Source organism: Protopterus annectens, chromosome 4.part0 (genome assembly GCF_019279795.1).
Source record: "Protopterus annectens isolate FY-2018-M chromosome 4.part0, PAN1.0, whole genome shotgun sequence".
NCBI lineage: Eukaryota > Metazoa > Chordata > Ceratodontiformes > Protopteridae > Protopterus > Protopterus annectens.
Window position 1 is genome coordinate 1,731,718,014 of NC_056733.1, and position 19,119 is coordinate 1,731,737,132.

The following is a 19,119-nucleotide window of genomic DNA, read 5'->3' on the forward strand; positions in this document are numbered from 1 at the left end:
TTGTATCTGATTTTACTTAAAGGGACTCGACCGTAACAATTGCCTTCCGACATGGGATAAACCTGATTCCGCCTGTACTCGTTATTGTCCCTTTCTATTTTTTTAGCCTTTCTAGTATAAATAGCTTCACATTGGCTGTTAACCTCTGCCAACAAGTTATTATAATTTGTAGAATAATGGTCAAAGATCAAATCAGTAGTAATTGTCTCATTCAGTGCCTCTAATTCACTCAGCAAAGAAACAATTTGTTGGTCATTATATTTAATCATTATTGCCAGTAGTTCAAGACCCATCTTATCATATAATTTGTGTACTTCTTCCAACATTTCTTTTTTATTGGCAATCCCATTAGGGTACTTCCAAGCTCTCAAACCCTTAGGCACTAAACCACTGTCAATGTTTTTTTGCAGGTACCCATTTTCTATCTGTAGTTTTTTTAGAGCAAATAACTTTTTTTCAAATTCATTTAGGCGCTGTACCATTGGCTTAAAAACATTTCTATCGCTGTTCACCACCACCCCACTCTGCTGAAAATTAAAGTCATTCACTCTCCACTTGTTGGAATCAAACTCAGTAGAAAAACTTTTACCAGCATTGCTGAAACTAGTTGGATTCGCAGCCCTCACTCCAGTATTCACCTCAGGAGAACTATGCCCCATATTTGCACCAACTTCACGTCTTCCACTGGATTTCAATTTTATAATATGAGTAATGTTGAAATTGATTACTTGGATGTCCACTTAGTGATTAGCCCAGATGATTTTGGTTTGACATCCACTATTCATAGGAAATCTACATTTTCCAATTCTTATTTGAGTTATTCTAGCTGTCACCCTGACCATCAGAAAAAGGCAATTGTAAAAGGCCAGATGGTCAGGGCAGCAAGAATGACTAGTTTGGATGTTGACTTTTGTAAGGAGCTTGAGTTTATCAAGCTTATGTTTATTAGGTGTGGCTATCCAGTAGCATTGTGTAATTGTGTTGCTGAAGAAGTTAGATTAAAAAGGGCCAATGGTACTTATTGGGCCCTATTACAAGGGAAATCTGGTATTGGACATGAGTATGGTGTTGCAATTAGTGCGTCTATGGGGGATGTTAATTTGGAACATGAGGAATCTTGTTTAGGGGTTAGTAATGACCATCCTTTATATTTCATTACAACTTATTCTTTTGATGCCCCTTATATTGTTGATATTGTTATCAACAATTGGAAGTTATTAAACTTGGACAAAATGGTTAGTGGGAAGTTGGGGAAACCCCCCAAATGTGTTTTTAGAAAGAGTCGATCCTTCAAGCAATTGCTAGAAAGGAGTGACACTTTAGATGTTGGAACACATAGAACTAAGGGTAACTTTAGGTGTGGCAGGTGTAGTACTTGTCATTTGATTAATGTGACTGGTGCTGAATTTAAGGTGGCTGGTGTCACGGTTAGACCAGGAGCTCATTGGGATTGTCATAGTATGAATGTCGTATACGTGGCATTATGTAAGCAGTGTCCGGCCTTTTACATTGGGAAGACCTGTAGGGCATTAAGGGAGCGTATTATTGAGCACCAGTCAGATATTAGATTAAAGAAGAAGACAAATGCACTTTATAGGCATATAGACACCAACAATGGGCATTATTTTAAGTTTAGTGTCATCCAGCAGGTTATGGTAGATAGGTATGGAAGGACACTGGATGTGTATTTAGATATAGCTGAAATGAAATGGCAGTTGATTCTTAATGCTTTGGAATATCCAGGCATTAACGACTGCATTAGTATCATGCCCATTTTAAAATTGAAAAACATTTTGGGTTGAATAACATTCAGCTTGTTTTATTATTTTTACTTTTTTATTATTTTCTTATTATTGGTTATTCATGGCTTACAGGTATTGTTTTGAGTGTATTAAAAATTTTTTTTAATAATAGCAGTACCTGATGACATTTCTTTAATAATAGCAGTATATGATTCAATACTGTTTATTTTGTTATTAAGGTTTTTATTCAGGTCTATAATTATGTTTTTAGTGAGGTTGTGTTTTAATTTGTATGCTGGCCTTTTTTGAAGTTACAAACACTATCATATAATTATTTAATTGGTAAATTGATAGTTGATGATGTCATTTTTAGGTGTGTATATAAAGTTTGCTGTTTTTTGTATCAGTTGTGTTCTGATGAAGTCGGATTAAAGACGAAACCTAGGTAAACTCGTGCTTCTTGACAATTTATTTCTCTGGTTGCTTCCTGGAGTCCATTTGTTCGGTTTTTTTGCTTTTGGTTGTTTCTTTCTTAGTATGGATATAATGGGATCTCACATGCATCAGCATCCAGGGTACTCCACCAGTCCCTGGATGCCATGTTACCACATGCCAATGAGCATATATACTTCCCCTGAACTCAGGAGGAGTTGGCCAGCAATATGCTTCTCTTCCACCATGTGGCACACTATCCGGAGGTACTGGGTGTGATAGACTGCACACACATACATATCAGGTCACCACCCGGTGAGCATGGTAGGCGCTACATAAACTGCAAGGGATACCACTCCATCAACTGCCAGGTCATGTGCAATGCCCAGGGCATTATCATGGATGTGAGTGCTGACAGCCCTGGAAGCTACCATGACTCCCACATGTGGCATGCCTCACAGCTGTATCAGGTATTTGTCAGGGGGGACATCCCATATGGCCAACTAGTGGGGGATGCTGGCTATGTACTGGAGCGATGGATGATGACTCCCATCGGAAATGCACACACACCCATGCAAGAACACCATAATGAGGCACATGTACAAACCAGAATCATCATAGAGTGTGTGTTTGGGATGCTGAAATCACGGTTCCATTGATTGGACATATCTGGTGGAGCCTCGCAGTATTCTCCAGGCATGTGTGCCCACATCTTCATAGCATGTGACATGCTACATAATATGATCCTGCGGAAACAGCTGCAGCAGGGACATTATGGTGAAGGCCCCAACAGCCCACCGCAATTGCCAAGGCCATCACAGGCACAGAGGGATTCAGACCACAAACAACCTGTGCCAGCCCCAGTAGGCAGATGGAGGTGAGCCCAATATGCCCACCCCTTGGCAAAGAGGGAACATATAGCACATACACTGACAGTGTAGGCCCCTACAGACTGACACACCTCTCCACCTGCACACACAGTACACTGGATGGCACACACACATGACCACCTGTAAATTGTAATGTATAGGTGGCCTACTGTGTGAATCCTACATAGGCAGCCCTCCACCATTGCACACACGACAGCTACTGGAATAAGGAAAGTCGACACCTGAACAGTACACGCACCTAACAGCATATGTTGATACTGTATGTATAGGTTCCTAGGCACATCGGTAGGTGCATGCCTGATTGTCAGAGGCCATTCATCAGCTGAGGCATACAGTGTCTGCTGTCGCCACCACATTGATTAACCAACTGTCCCTCAGTGGAGCAGAGCCAATTGCGGGATCCATGTGTGTAACCACTGTTCCCCACACACTCTGCATGGATTCCCTAGTGTGTTAATGAGGGGCTCCATATAATGTAATCAGGGATGTAGTGCCAAAGCATGGGGAGTACCCATGACAGGTATCTGTCACCCCAGCATGCTCCACTTATGGTTGTGTGAAGGTTTAGCACATTATAGTATGTGGCTCACTGTGACATAGATTCCCAATGCTGGGGCACATCCATTAAACATCACTTGGACATACCATTAATAGGTCTCATCCATATGTAAACTAACTGAGTTACACATTTGATTGCAGTATGGAGTAACAGCCATAGTACAGTCCACATACCAAAATACCATAACACGTGTACAAATCCCAGATGTCCAAGTGGTAAAGGCACTGACTGTCATGCATGTTCCCGATTCCATGTTCTGTAAGGGCTGTTACGTAATCCCGAAGGCACGAATAATGAATGTTGGATGCAGGTCATCAGATCAGGTTTAACACATGTTAGTGGGTTTATGCGTTGGCAAGTGCTGGTAAGCGTCGTTTAAACATGACTATACGGATATGCGTGAAACAGGGCTAAGCTTTTCTGAATATCGCGCAGATCACGGTCAACGATGTCCAGAACAGGTGCAACTAGCATTATTCACCCCTGTACTAATTGTGCCTGCTCTGAAAGGTAAAACAACCACTGCCAGGAGTAGAACACGCAATCATGTACACAATCACCTAACACTAAGCTACTCGAGATGTACCAACGGCAGGTGTGTATTGTGACAGGTTAAAACACAAACATGCGGAGTTCAGGAAACAGTATACACCGCCATGTACACAACTACACAACGAAAGGTGTGTTTACTCTCCCTCTCTCTCACTTTCTCTCTCTCTCTCTCTCTATATATATATATATATATATATATATATATATATATATAAAATAGAGAGATAGAAAGGGTGATAGATATATGTCGATATATAAGGATTCACCTATATCTGCAAATATATAGATAGGTTAACTACATGTACACAACCATGGAGGTACAAATAAATAGGATACTGCCAACTACCGAATGTTTTACATACCGACTAGTGTAATCATGAGGATTAAAGACCGAAAGACCACAGTACCGGAACACTAGAACCGCGAGTAATATTATCACGATGTTAAGGGACATTTAGTTATCGCTGCCGTTGCTGCGGTCCAGGTAGGTACTGTGTTCAAGTGTATCTGTGATTGCTGTAGTCTGTGTAAGTGCGTGTTGAGGGTGCTGTGTGCATTTCCGTGGGACTGTAATGTGTGTGTGTGTGTTTGCATCTTGTGTCTGTTAGTGCTAACTCAGAGGTAGATCATTACAGTAGGTGTGGTCATAGCTGGCCATAGGCATACGGTTACCACCTGTCCCACTTTGAGAGGGACAGCCCCACCTTGGGCAGTTGTGTCCTGACAACAAATATTAAAAAGGGCAAATGTATGAGATTGTAGGACATAATTATGTCCCATATATTATGTAATAGTTGCATTAAATAGTTATACCTGTATCTAAAATACGTAAATGTTACAAGAAACATGATAAGTAGCTAAAGTGCTACAAGAATAAGGATGTATTTAGGATAAAAGTATGTTCTTTCCTGTGTACTGACCGTGGGTATGTGTCGGCCTCTAAACACCAATGTGTGTCCTGCAAATATCCCACTATGGTCATTTGAAAAGGTGGCGACCCAAGCCAAAGAAGTTCAGTCACCAACACAACTGCAATGAGTGCAAATATCTGTGACAGAAATACATGAGACAGCTGTCATTTAGTAACATTCCCTTACATATCGATGTATTTTTGGAGGGATTGAAGTATCAAACTCACCTGCATGCTATATAGGAACCAATTAACAATGGCTCAATGTATAAGCTTGCAACAACCATAGTTTTAGTCTACTAAATGATAGGTCTTCAATTAGGGAAGGAGCCCACACACACATATGGAAAATGTATAAATGCAGTCCCCACAAACCTGTATATGCTATGTGCACCCACCTACATCTCCCCCATACCCGAAACAATTGCAATACAGACTGTAATAATATCATAAACCTCCACTCAATTACATCTGCAGAAGCGTTAACATACCTTGTGAGAGACACACTTGTAATGGCACCATGTGAAATCATAGCTGTTGTATAATGGAACAGACGGCAATGTTACAGGTTTTGTTTGCAATAGTCCTGTATCAGACGGTTGAGATGACAGGTTCACTCACATGTAGAACCACATACTCTAGCCGTCACACACAATCCACGGGGGACATGAATTGAAAATATCCATGTCTCTCCAAATAGCAGTTGCAATTCCTCACAACAAAACACATACAGGCCGTCTCCCTCGATGGTAGGGCAAAAGGCCAATGCCCAAGTGGAGTATTCAATTATACCCTACTGTTGCCACGTAATTGGCGAATGGAGTAGCTGCACAGCTGATGTGCATGAAATAATTTACTCAGGAACATGAATTTCTGGCAGGATACCACGTTACAGGTATCTACATATAAAAGAATGGCTTGCCATACATTCAAACCGTATGCTCATACCATAGAACCGTTTACCGTTTAAACAGGAAAGGTGTAAGACAGATATCTACGAAGACTCGGAATGCTAACAAGGTATGTAGAACACTCAGTATGTTAGTGTATGTAGTGCCTGTTTTCTATTAATTAAAGTGTACGCAATGCTTAAAGTGGGAAAAGGTATTATGTAGTGATGTCTTGTTGAGCATAGTAACGCTTGCACAAATTGTCTGTCCTGTTGTGGGCCACAAGGTAAACATCTCATATACCACAAGGGATGCTACATAAGGGCTTTAAACACAACAATTCCACACCACCTGCCATCAGTGGTAGGGTTTGTCCAACAAGTACGTGCCATAACAGGGGATAGTATATGTTGATATACTGTCACAGTAGGCATGTGTATGGGCATATAACGAGAATAACATGCCTAAGGTGGTTCTGCTGTGCAATTATGTTTTGCATTATGTGATAATGTTTAAAATATGTGTAATGTACAGTATTGTAGGTAGATATGTCAGATATTTTACACAGCATAACTGTTATATCATGCAAACAAAAGGTATATCTACTGGCATGTACAATACACAATAACAGGATACATATGGCTTGTAGTCACGGGACAGTGTAACAGCATGATAGCTAATTGAAATGGAAGAGCTACTCAACTATCCATGCACAAAGGACATGTAATAGCTTTGCAGGCTCATAGTTAGGTACTATGCTGTCTGGCCAAGTCCATTTGTAAGCCCAACTGCAGTGTTTTCACTGGCTTCACCTCCCTAGGTTAGTGTCCTGTGCCTGCGAACAGCAGAGACATTTGTTACCTGCACCTGTGTACAGTACAGCCACTGCAGTGATCCCTGGCATACATGTTTGTCTCCCATCCACCCACCGAGGTATCTAATGAAGAGTGCTAGTGAGGGTCCCTGCTTGATGTACATAGGAATCATGTTCCAAATCATGGTGAGTGTCTGGTTCAGGAATGTATCCCTCTAGCACGTCCTACTCATCGTTGCATTTGTGTTCATATCCCTGAGCATGTTGCTCTCAGTGGCTTTTGCTTATGTGGAGTATATCCATCAATATTGTTGTGGACATGGGCCTTGTATATTCAGCAGAGGTCACCCCTGAGTATGTAGTATGCAAATGTGTACAGTTGTGGTGTCTGTAGTTGTGCTGCATACGTCATCCTTCAGAGGTCAATAATCCTCATTGTGTGTTAATGTTGTGGTATTTAAAGCCGTTGCTGTTCCGTAAGGTACACCCCAAAAGGGGTGTTGTACCTTTGAACGTGTTTCATACATCAGGAGTATAGAGGTACAAAGGGTGCCTTTGTTCCAGCTACAAACCCATTACAGATTAGGGTGGCTACACAGAAGGATATCCAAGCCACATTGGCAATATGGTTATCAAAGGAGTGGGTGCTATATACGTGTGTACTAAGATCCCGTATAATGTCACATGCATGTAGGGGACTACCACCTATGTGACAGTCAGTGGGTGATTGGTGTAATCCAAAGGGGATGTCTATGCACCTTATGTCATGCAGCTTGAGGCCATGTTATCGACACTAGGTTTCCGTCACACTTACACCCTTATGGAGGGTGTCTGTATCAGCTGGTGGATCAATCATGGCTCCTTATTTGCAGTCATCTGGAAACCTATTCAGGGAAAATCCCTCTGTGCTAGCCTGTACCTCAGGGAAGCATATACCGAACATGAGGGGCCCTATGACTGAGGACTGGGGTACACCAAGTGTAACTGAATTGCAGTAGGTACTATGATATGCTACCCTCACTGTGTGGGTCCTGTCTGTGAGCCACTTTGCATAACATCTCGAGACGTAGGGGTCGATGTGCAGGTGGATGTGTATGTTGCCAATACCAGAATGGAGAATGGTGCTGAAAGCCAATGAGAAGACAAGGTAGGCTGTGTGGACCCCCTTACCATCATCAACTACCTTGGTAACTGTATCAAAGGAGTCCACCAGGTGTAGGAGCCATGGTCTGGCCCTAACAAATCCAACCTGGGTGGTATCAAAGGTCTGGAGCCCACCAATGTCTCTGTGAATGACTTCCATGATGATGTGCCCCATAGCCTTGCAGAAGAGTCCAGTCAGGCATACAGGGCAATAGTCCCTCTGGTCTACTGTGGCGCCACCTGTGTGGAGTGTGATAACTGTTGCTGTGCTCCATTCAGGAGCCACAATGCCTGATACAAGGCTATTAGTGAATCTGGTTGCCAAGTGGGGAGCCATGTCATTCTGAGGTTTGTGTAAATCACAGCCTGGGATGTTGGATGGTCACATGGAGTCTGTGTTCCAGGCCTTAGAGAGTGCAGGTTGGAACTGCGTAGTTGTGACCGCAGGGACTCTGCATTGTTCCTGTATAGATTTGGGCCCTGTAGGGTGTGAGAGGGGTGTAAAGTTAGCATTGAACCTATCTGCCAGGATGTTGCCAATATCAGTCGGTTCTGTAATGTTCCTGCCTAACCGTCGTATGCCATAGCAGCTGTGGGTATTGCCATCGAGTACTGACATACCTCCATAACGCTTTGTGGTAGTCCTTGGAATGTGTCTCAGCAATGTTTACGTAGCTAACTTTGGAGGATGTGATAAGGGATCCCGGATTCCTACTGAGGCTGACCAGGGAGCTACCCCACCCATGGGATTGTACTGCACTTTGCAACAGCCTCCACCTTTTGTTGCACATTATGTCCATGGAACTGGACCCCCAGAGAGGCATCTGTTATCTGGTGGGTACCATCATGGCTCTGTTTGGGATAGCATGATCCATGCAGTTGTGTATGTGCTAATGAAGTGCAGTTGTGTATGTTTCAGCATTTGTGACTACATTGTCCATCTGCACGGGGTGTCATGACATTTACTACCGCTGTCATAAGACGTCTGAAGTTGACCTTGTAGAAATATTGTACTGTGTATTCCGTGAAGGGTGTGGTGCCAGAATGTGGATAACAAGGGTGATTAGCATACGTTCGGAAACTACCAACAAGGGGATAACCCCAGGTGTAGAACACCAGTCACATGTTGGTAATGCCCATGTCTAGGATATTGTTGGCCTTGGTGGTGGTGTGTATAGGTTGATCCAGCCGATTGGAGGTTATGAATCCCAGAAAGCATTGGCCTAATGTGTCGGTGCATGAGTAGGTATCCCAGTTAAGTGTGGGGTAGTGTCAGTCTCACATCAATAGTTCCTGTCTGACCCCTACTGTCCAGTACACCAAGAAATGAGGGCGGTAACCAAGGGGTATGGTGTGGAATCCGTAGCATGTTATAATGTGTATAGCAGTTCCGGCCACAGTTAGTTGCACTTGGATTACCTCTGATGCATTGTGCTAAGTAACCAGCCTGGAGGTGTGTACATCCTTGTGAAATATGGACACACCTCTGCGTGGGTGTTCCAGTCCTGGTTACATGACTGAAAGGTGTGGTCTGCATATAACCTGTCAGTGCAGGGGTGCTCTCCGGAGCCTATAAGCAGGTCCCAGTCACTGCAGAGATATCGAAGTGGTCCATTATAAGGAGTGCCTCGCCTGAGTGCGTTAGAGATGAAGATGTCAAGCATTGAGTAACATTACCCTCAGGTTTTGCTTGCCTGTTCCTATTCTGTTGGTGAATATGTTACTGGAAACTGTCCAAGACAGGCAGTATAAGAGCAGCAAGAGCCTTACATGTTATCCGTAATCCCAGGGCCGACAGGTGCAGGTCATCTGTGCCAAAGCATCGTGTTTTCTCAACCATGTCATTCAAAGCAGACAGATACTGGATGCCTGTGGAATGACAGCAGAAGCATAGGCAACTGTTGAAGTGAAACATTCAGTCATTGTACAGTGGTATCAGTTTGGATGAATGCAGAATGCTTCTCAGGGCTTGGGCAATACCTTCCTGGGCTACAAGACCGGAGAGCTATTGCATGTCCCTGTACTTGTAGTCCAGGAAGTTACATCTCAGGGCATTGACACTAACATGGAGAATGACAGTCAAATTGTACCTGGTGAGGTGTGGCATGAGTGCATAGGTTATGTTGTGGATCCTGTTACCCAACAGCCAGATGTAAGCAACTATCGCCTTGTGTAGCCTGCTGAGTGGGACATCAGTGTGACCACCTACAGAGTCACCTATGACTAGTGTGTTGGGTATGTTATAACACCTTATTGGCTGTAGTTGATGGGCACACATGAGTTTGTGGGCTATAAGTAATTGGTGCTGTGTTTGGTGATGGGGGATGCCTCTGTTGCCTACACAGAGAGTATGGAGAAGTTTCGCAAATGGCATAGTCATACTATGTGTGGCCTGTGGTGGTGGAGATCTAGTGAGACTATATGATGAATAGGGTGTGTTGCAAATGTTTAACATCCCCACATGAATGTCAGGTTCAGTCTGGGTTGGAGAGAGCATTACCCCCAGCATGGCTACATATGTGCATCTCCCACAGGCTGTAGTGTTGCATGTTGGGAGGTGAGTATTGACTGTGTACATTTGACAACTGCTATATTGCCTCATGTTTGCCATATTCATCATCATATATACAGGCAATAACACTGGTAATTGACACTTGGACATGCCTGTAATTTCAACCATGTTTCACAAGATGTGTGAGGTACATTTGTACAACAGCTGTTGTACTGTTAGTAAGCTGGAAATGTAAGGACAAACAGTGTACTTGCAGGAAATGAGTTGGAATGAGTACTATAGTAATTAGTAGCTCATGAAGTGCTTACCTGTTCTGAACAAGTGCTGAGCATGAATATGCAATACAGATAGGGCGATGGATAATATAAACCCACTGCCCCCCCCAACAGGTACACAATCACATATTCATGAACACTACAGAAACCCTGTAACCATAATTATGATGGTACAAGGTGCACTTAGGCTGCATGTGACCTGTCCACATCCCTGATCGTATCATACACATATGGCAAAACAGTTTGCTCTACACATACACTTCCATGTAAGACATAGGTTCATGTTAGTCTGTGAAAACACTGAATGGAGCACAGCAACAGTCATCACATTCCACAAAGTGGAGACGCCAGTCTTAATGGGAGGCACTGCACTATTACCCTGCTGAGCATGGTCTGCAAGTCCATGATCCTTAATCAACATAGATGTTAGCAGTACAGATGTAGATGACAGTAAAGATGATTTCACTCTGCATAGCATACCTGTGACAGGTCATAGACATCATCACCCATACTGTGTTCCAGCTACACTGAGTATACTAGATGTACCTTCGTATGTCACAGGAGTGTTATACCAGTGGCCTGTTGACAGAAGCAATACTACAAAAAGTGTCTGAGTGACATGTGCATATCACACCTTTGGCAGCTACAGTAAAACAGGGTTAATGTTTTGTACTCCCCCCTCATTGTAGCCAATACCACACAGACAAATGGGAGGCATCTACGTATGTAAGGATGTGAATGGCCATGACCTAGGAGCAATAGCTGTCTCAGTGTTGTGGACAACATACAGAATGGGCTTTGTGGGTGAGGTGAGTGACATATGTGAACAATCTGACAACTGTTTATTGCATTGTCACCACTAGGTTAATAAACCTGTACCCATTAACTACCACCTAGGCAGCGGTCAACATTATGGACACTGTGTATAAGGGATGGTGCTGTGCAGTTTACATCCCTGAGCTGCTGACATCTCCAGGCCTTTTAGGCAGTCATACGAGGCACCCAAGTCATGACAGCGTGCCATCCATGAGCATGGAGATCATTGGACAGCCATACTCAGCACTTGGGTGACCAATATCGGATCACATATCACCTTTAAGGGGTATTGGCCATGTATGGATGGGTGACACCAGCCTTCACAATCCTCACCTCCACAATGCAGCATGCTGGCTACTCTGCATAAAGACATGTGCAACGCTGTGATGTTGGACATGCTACACATACATATCCTGATCTGAAAGACATACGTCATGGACAGCCACCTTCCTACTACAAGGATCGCCATATGCTGGACAGATCCCTGTGCCATACATGTTACATACTCCTGCCATACCATGCATCCCTATCCATCAAAGCTGCACATGTCATCTCTGCCATACATGGTGCGATGACCGCATGGTAGATGTATCATTAACTGTCTGGATCAGTAATGTGGCACTGATGCACCTGACGGTGGCAACGTGGCTGTCGAATACAGCTAGAAAACCTCACATTCTATGCCCATACATGGCCTAGGGCATACACACTACTGCATGACCTTGTCTGTACATGCTATAGTTGATAACCATCCCTACGAATAACATCCGGCTAGCCATTGTCCCATGTGTATTACATGTGCAACACAGGTGATACATGGCAGGATGTTGAACTGCTGTACAGTGCCATGTAGATGTATATGGCAAAATACATGCATGTAAAGGTTTCTGTGCGCATGTCTGCATTGTCACTGCTCATGTCCGTTAAGGCAGTGTATGTGTTGATATGTGACATATACACAGCATCAATGTCAACAGCATTACTGGGACACATCCAGGCATGTGCTGATAGGTAAGAACACCAGTACAGGCAAACAGACATGCCCACATCAAGACAGCATTCACATGGAGTATGAGCAATGTAATGAGGTGACAATCATATATGGTGATGATATCCAATGCACAACCGGTGTTACAAGTGTGTGACACAAACATGTCAGTCATGTCAGTGTCATGATGATTTCCAAAGATAACTGTTCATATGTACTAGATTTAATACACATGTATGTGCAGCTGTATCTCTGTGCATCTCTGAGATACTGTGACCTGTCTCGATCATTATGCCTTCCAGATAATGCCTCGTTCATGCCTGCCAGCATAAAGCCGCTTGGAGGATGATGCCCTCATACCATACCTCCATGATAACTATGAGGTATTGTTCAGCCATGTGCCACAGCATGCCCAGCAGCGTGATGACCTGTGGCAGGAACTTCGCAGGAGGGTTAATGATGTGGGTGGCCATAACCGCACCTACCAGCAGGTGTGTAGACACTGCACAGACCTGATACGACATGCGAAACAGCGTGCCTATGCAATCGCCAGGGAACAAGGTAGAACAGGTGGTGGGCCACCAACCCAGCCCCCACTCACACCTACTGAGGAGTTACTGGCCAGCCTGGGGACCCCCTCAGAACAGCATCCACAAACACTAGCTGCCATTGTGGAGGTGGGTGTCTCCCAACCACCGAGCCTGAAGTTGCCTGGTAAGTCACTACGACACATATAACTATTATATCCCATTTAGTTGCATGTGTCACTGCACAATATGTAATGTAACATCATATGCAAGGTATGTTTACACACATGCCGCATACTATAGTATGCTACCCTGTGTATGCACACATGTGCATACTGCATACTATATGCTATTGTACAGGCAAATGTGTTAACATGCACAGTGCACCCTGTAGCTGTCATACAGTCATGGATAATGATCAAACTGCTGTGTCACCCCTATACAGGTACCTCTGGCATGCCTCACAGACAGCAGTCCATTTCAGGTGGGACATTTATCAGTATCAGGCATGTTAATGCATAGATCTATTCGCTATGTGGCTAGTTAACACATGTACACATAATGTATGGTCCAGTCACGATATACAGGTCGCATCTTTCATCAATCACACTGGCTACCCATGTGCAATATATACAAACTAAATGAAACACTGACATGAAACCACAGTATCTGTCATTGCTAGATGTGTGGACAGCTGTGCATACAACGGTGGAGGTGTTGATCAATGTAGGAATATGTACTATACATTGGAACAACACATGTGTGGTATGCAAACAGTACCACACAGTGAGCCTGGATATGGGCAGCCCATAGGATTCACCATTGTGGGATATGCCCCTGCAATGGGTGCACACATTGTGATGTGCCATCTGACATGTCCCAGACATGTAGTGTTCCGGCTGCAACATTGTCTCACTACCCCATAATACATACCTCACATACCAACATACAACCCTTTGTCTGCATTACCCTGTGGACAGTGATATATCTGACATTTATGGGTGTATGTCATAGGGGACAACACAGACATGTGAGATAGACGGCCATCACAAACATTTGGCCAACACATGTTCACATATGGCCATGGAGGATGGCCAGAGACATGTAGCAACACACAGTAGATGTGATGAGTATACACCCTGTGTCACATTGTCCACACATGGTCCAACTATAGCCTTTGTTGAATAGTTATATAGTTGATGTGGAACACTGGACATCCTAAAAGTCTGTGCACAGCTTGTGGTGGTGTCACTTAATTCGACCATATAAGATGTGTTGAACATCATGACTGTGTCACAGCATGACAGTAGTCACCTGTACAGCTTCCAGAGACATAGACACCACTTCAGGCCACAGATATCGTACATTTCCCTTGCTGCTGTTGGACATCGCTGTCAGCCGTGCACCTCGTGTGTGTGGTACATGAATGTCATGTGGGACATGGTGTATTGACAAGTCTACCATGTGTGGACACAGTTGCCAGGCAGCAAAGACATTTTAGTAGTTGTGCAGGGGTGTCATTCGTAAGTCTTCCGGTGACCTGTCACATGACACAGCATGGTTTAGTGTGTATACACCTCAGCAATGTGGGTCACAATCCACAGTATTTATGTAATGTGTATGCACACAGTCATGGCTATGCACTGCGTGTGTATTCCACACTGTATAGCAATATAGGCACCTCATGATGCCATGCAATGGCACAGTGTCTGTACTGCACACTGTATAGCAATGTAGACACCTCATACTACCCTTCAATGCTCATGCACATCTGCTAAAAGTGCATTCTATCTGTAGGGCATACAGACAACACTGCAATGTGATACCCATTACACCGCTGTACATGTGTTGGGACACCATTGTGTCAAACATGTATGCATGTCAATGCACAAATCAGCAGATTACATGTCATACATGTAGTTAATGTCAAGGTCACATCAGCCATGTGTACTGTTAACCTGTGCTGGTCCACATGGTGTATCACATGGATGCATGCTTACTACCATGATTGTGTGAAATGCATGGCTTCTAATATGACACCTGCTTGCTGTTGTGTGCAACCCAGGGATGTATGCTAACAACCACTATTAATGTCTGAGCTGCATGCTGTCTGCTGTATCACATGCGTGCTGCATGCCTTCTGTCAAATCACATGCATGGTCTGTATCTGAGTCTGTGGGTGTGTGTGTCTGTCTCTGTGTCTGTGTGTGTGTGTGTGTCTGTCTGTATGTGTGTCTGTCTCTGTGTGTGTCTGTGTCTGACTCTGTGTGTGTCTGTGTCTGTCTCTGTGGGTGTCTGTGTTCATGTCTGTCTCTGTGTGTGTCTGTGTGTGTCTGTGTCTGTCTGTGTGTGTGTGTCTGTGTCTGTGTGTGTCTGTCTGTCACTGTCTGTGTGTGTGTCTGTCTATCTGTCTCTGTGCATGTGTCTGTGTCTGTCTCTGTCTCTGTCTGTGTGTGTGTGTGTGTCTGTGTCTCTGTCTGTCTCTGTGGGTGTGTGTCTGTGTCTCTGTCTGTATCTGTCTGTGTGTGTGTGTCTGTGTCTGTGTCTCTGTCCCTGTCTCTGTCTGTGTGTGTGTCTGTGTCTTTGTCTCTGTGTGTGTGTCTGTGTCTCTGTCTGTGTGTGTGTGTGTGTGTGTGTGTGTGTGTGCCTGTGTCTCTGTCTGTCTCTGTGTGTGTGTGTGTGTGTGTGTGTGTGTCTGTGTCTCTGTCTGTCTCTGTGGGTGTGTGTCTGTGTCTCTGTCTGCCTTTGTCTGTGTGTGTGTCTGTGTCTCTGTCCCTGTCTCTGTCTGTGTGTGTGTGTCTGTGTCTCTGTCTCTATGTGTGTGTCTGTGTCTCTGCCTGTCTCTGTCTGTGTGTGTGTGTGTGTGTCTGTGTCTCTGTCTGTCTCTTTCCCTGTCTCTGTCTGTGTGTGTCTGTGTCTCTGTCTGTGTGTGTGTCTGTGTCTCTGTCTCTGTGTGTGTCTGTGTCTCTGTCTGTGTGTGTGTGTCTGTGTCTATGTGTGTGTGTGTGTGTGTGTGTGTGTGTGTGTGTGTGTGTGTGTGTGTGTGTGTCTGTGTCTCTGTCTGTCTCTGTCCCTGTCTCTGTCTGTGTGTGTGTGTCTCTGTCTGTGTGTGTGTGTCTGTGTCTCTGTCTCTTATGTGTGTGTGTCTGTGTCTCTGTCTGTCTCTGTCTCTGTCTGTGTGTATCTGTGTCTCTGCCTGTCTCTGTCTCTGTGTGTGTGTCTGTGTCTCTGTCTGTCTCTGTCTGTGTGTGTGTATGTGTGTGTCTATGTCTCTGTCTGTGTGTGTGTCTCTATTGTAATGTAGAGTCTTTGTTTGCATTCACAGGTGATGTAGGTGCTTTACCCTCCTGCGGTCCATCTGATGTTAGTGTCCCCACAGACTCTAGCAGTGATGAACATATGCTTGAGGTACAGGCAGCCTTATCAGGGGCTGAATCTGTGCCAGTGGTTGCCATCCCAGCTATATCCCCCTCTTCCTAGCATATGGTTCTCATGCCAACACATACCCCATCACCAGTGGCCATAGAGGAAGGACAGTCAGCATGTGTTAACTTGGAACAGGAACGTGTGCTGGCTACAGAAGGTGTGTCTTCACACCATGGTGTCAGTGTAATGACTGCAGATGTGCCACACAGGCATGTGGCCAGTGCTGCTCATAGGAGAACCTCTGGCAGACATGAACCTGCAGGACAGAGTGCAGCAGCTAGTGTCACCAGACGCATGTTTCAGACTGTAATGGTGGCACAGGCACATGCTGAATGGCAGAACAGAGAAGGGCAAAGGCTTCAGAGGGCTGCTATCTGTTCTTTAAATGACAACATCCAGGCATTGACAAATGCTCAACAGCAGATTGCTAATGTTCTGGACAGGCGATTGGATGACATGGTTGGAATCCTTGACTGTGGCATGGCAATCCGCGAGCATGAGCTGTCTGCTGGAACATCTGTTAGGAGTGAGGCGTAGGCCACATGGACATAGGCCAGCTACACCACCTGGTGCAGGTCTACGTGAAGGAGCTACCTCACATGCCCACTCCCATAGTGCCGGTAGCAGTAGCAGTGCAGCTGGTGCTGCACTGTCCACACCAGGACACAGCAGGCCATGTGGATGCAGCCCTGGACGTTCTCAGTGGGGACACAGTTCCAGTGGACATGTGTCATTGGACAGTAGCCAATCTGTACCTCTGCCTGGTAGTGCCCATGCAACCCCTGGCAGGCACAGGTTACGTGGCCGTGGCCGGACACAGTGAGCTATACATCCTGGTCAGTACAATCTGGAGCTGTCAATAATACCCCTGTGTAGGCTGGACACATGGCAGAACTGTGTGCACACATGCACGCACACAGCAAAAACATCTGTAGGGAACCGCAACACCCACATGCATAACAACCACACATGTCCAATCAGATCACTGGCCCTAACCCACACACATGATGTCATCCACTGGTGCAGCCTATGCCCCTGGCAAACATTATCACCCTGTGCATATGATGATGCCTGTGCCGCATCCCTGTCATCCACACCATTGGTGCAGGGACATGCTCATATGGTCTGATGCACAGGGTGAACAGAATAGTGAGATAAGTGTATATTACATTTGTTGTGTACTGTTGACACGCAGCAGACATACCATGTAGTACAGGTTTAGAATGCATTGTTATATGTTCAAAGTATGTGTCTTGGTAACAACAATAACAGCATGTTGGTAATTATGCCCTGCTTTCCTCCTTAAATTCTAATTGCATGTGCCATTACGTAACAGTGTTTGCAGTTAGAATGCATTGTTGTATGTTCACAGTATGTGTCTTGGTAACAACAGTAACAGCATGTTGGTAATGATGCCCTGCTTCCCTCCTTAAGGTCTCATTGCATGTGCCAATAAGTACCAGTGCTTGCAGTTTCCCATGTGTACATGTGGAGTACTCACAGGCATGTATGGCAATGCCAGCATGCTATACGTAGCCTCAACCTCACTGTTAGAAAGGCTACCATTCCACAGATGTCCACACATCTACTGATCCAGAAGCATGTGAGCTGTGTAATAGGCTACAGTGGCTAGAGACATGACATCCAAACCGGGTCACATGACAGGTACAGTGACATGGTGCGGGGGGTTTACACAGCGGTCTGGCTGATGTCAAGGGTAGAGACCAGTTGATAGCATGAGGCCTCACTGTGTAGCATTAATACACTTTCACATTACAGGATGAGAACACGCACAGAGATACACAGACACACACAGTAACACACCCACACTCATGGGATCAACGACACTATAACGCACACTTTATAGTGTTGAGGTTAGGACCCCTGCCTATGTGGTAATCACCTTCACGGTACTGTGCACCCACATGACGCGACACAGAGAATGAACATGTACAGGTAGGCAGTAAGACTGAGACTGACGGCATCAACAGGGTAGTAGATTGCATCACCATGACAGGTTAGGGATCCTGTCTGTTCTAGCATACACCCTCACTCCATGCACCAGACAGCCATACATACATACACACACACTGTGGAGTCCACAAATGTCATTCACATACAGATAGCTAACATGTGTGTGATACACACACCACCCCTGACTATGTCTTGCTTTCTACAGTGCAGTATGTACAGATCTCTACAACAGTGTACAGGGTTGTGTAACAATTGGGATGTATTCCCCACCATACGTGGCATATATGGTCACACAAGCCAACACACATGGCAGTACTGTGAATCAAGCACCTGCTATATGATGATACGTCTGACAGACATACAGCAGTATTGGCCGCATTATGTGTACCGACGCTATCTTCAGCAATTGTGCTGCTATATGCACATGGGAGAAAGTAAGTGTTACCAGTGTCAAGTGATTTACAGTCAGTGACACCCTGACTGCTGTGTAGGTTGTATGTCTTCACCTTCAAGTAACAGTAACATAGCATACTGTTTGCACATGTTATGGTAGGACTGCTTGTGACACACCTGTGAGCTGTCTTCGGCAAACATCCATCTGCAAAGGTGGACCACCACTTTATGTACACACATCCATCCATACCTGATGTACATCCTACCGTACTGTCA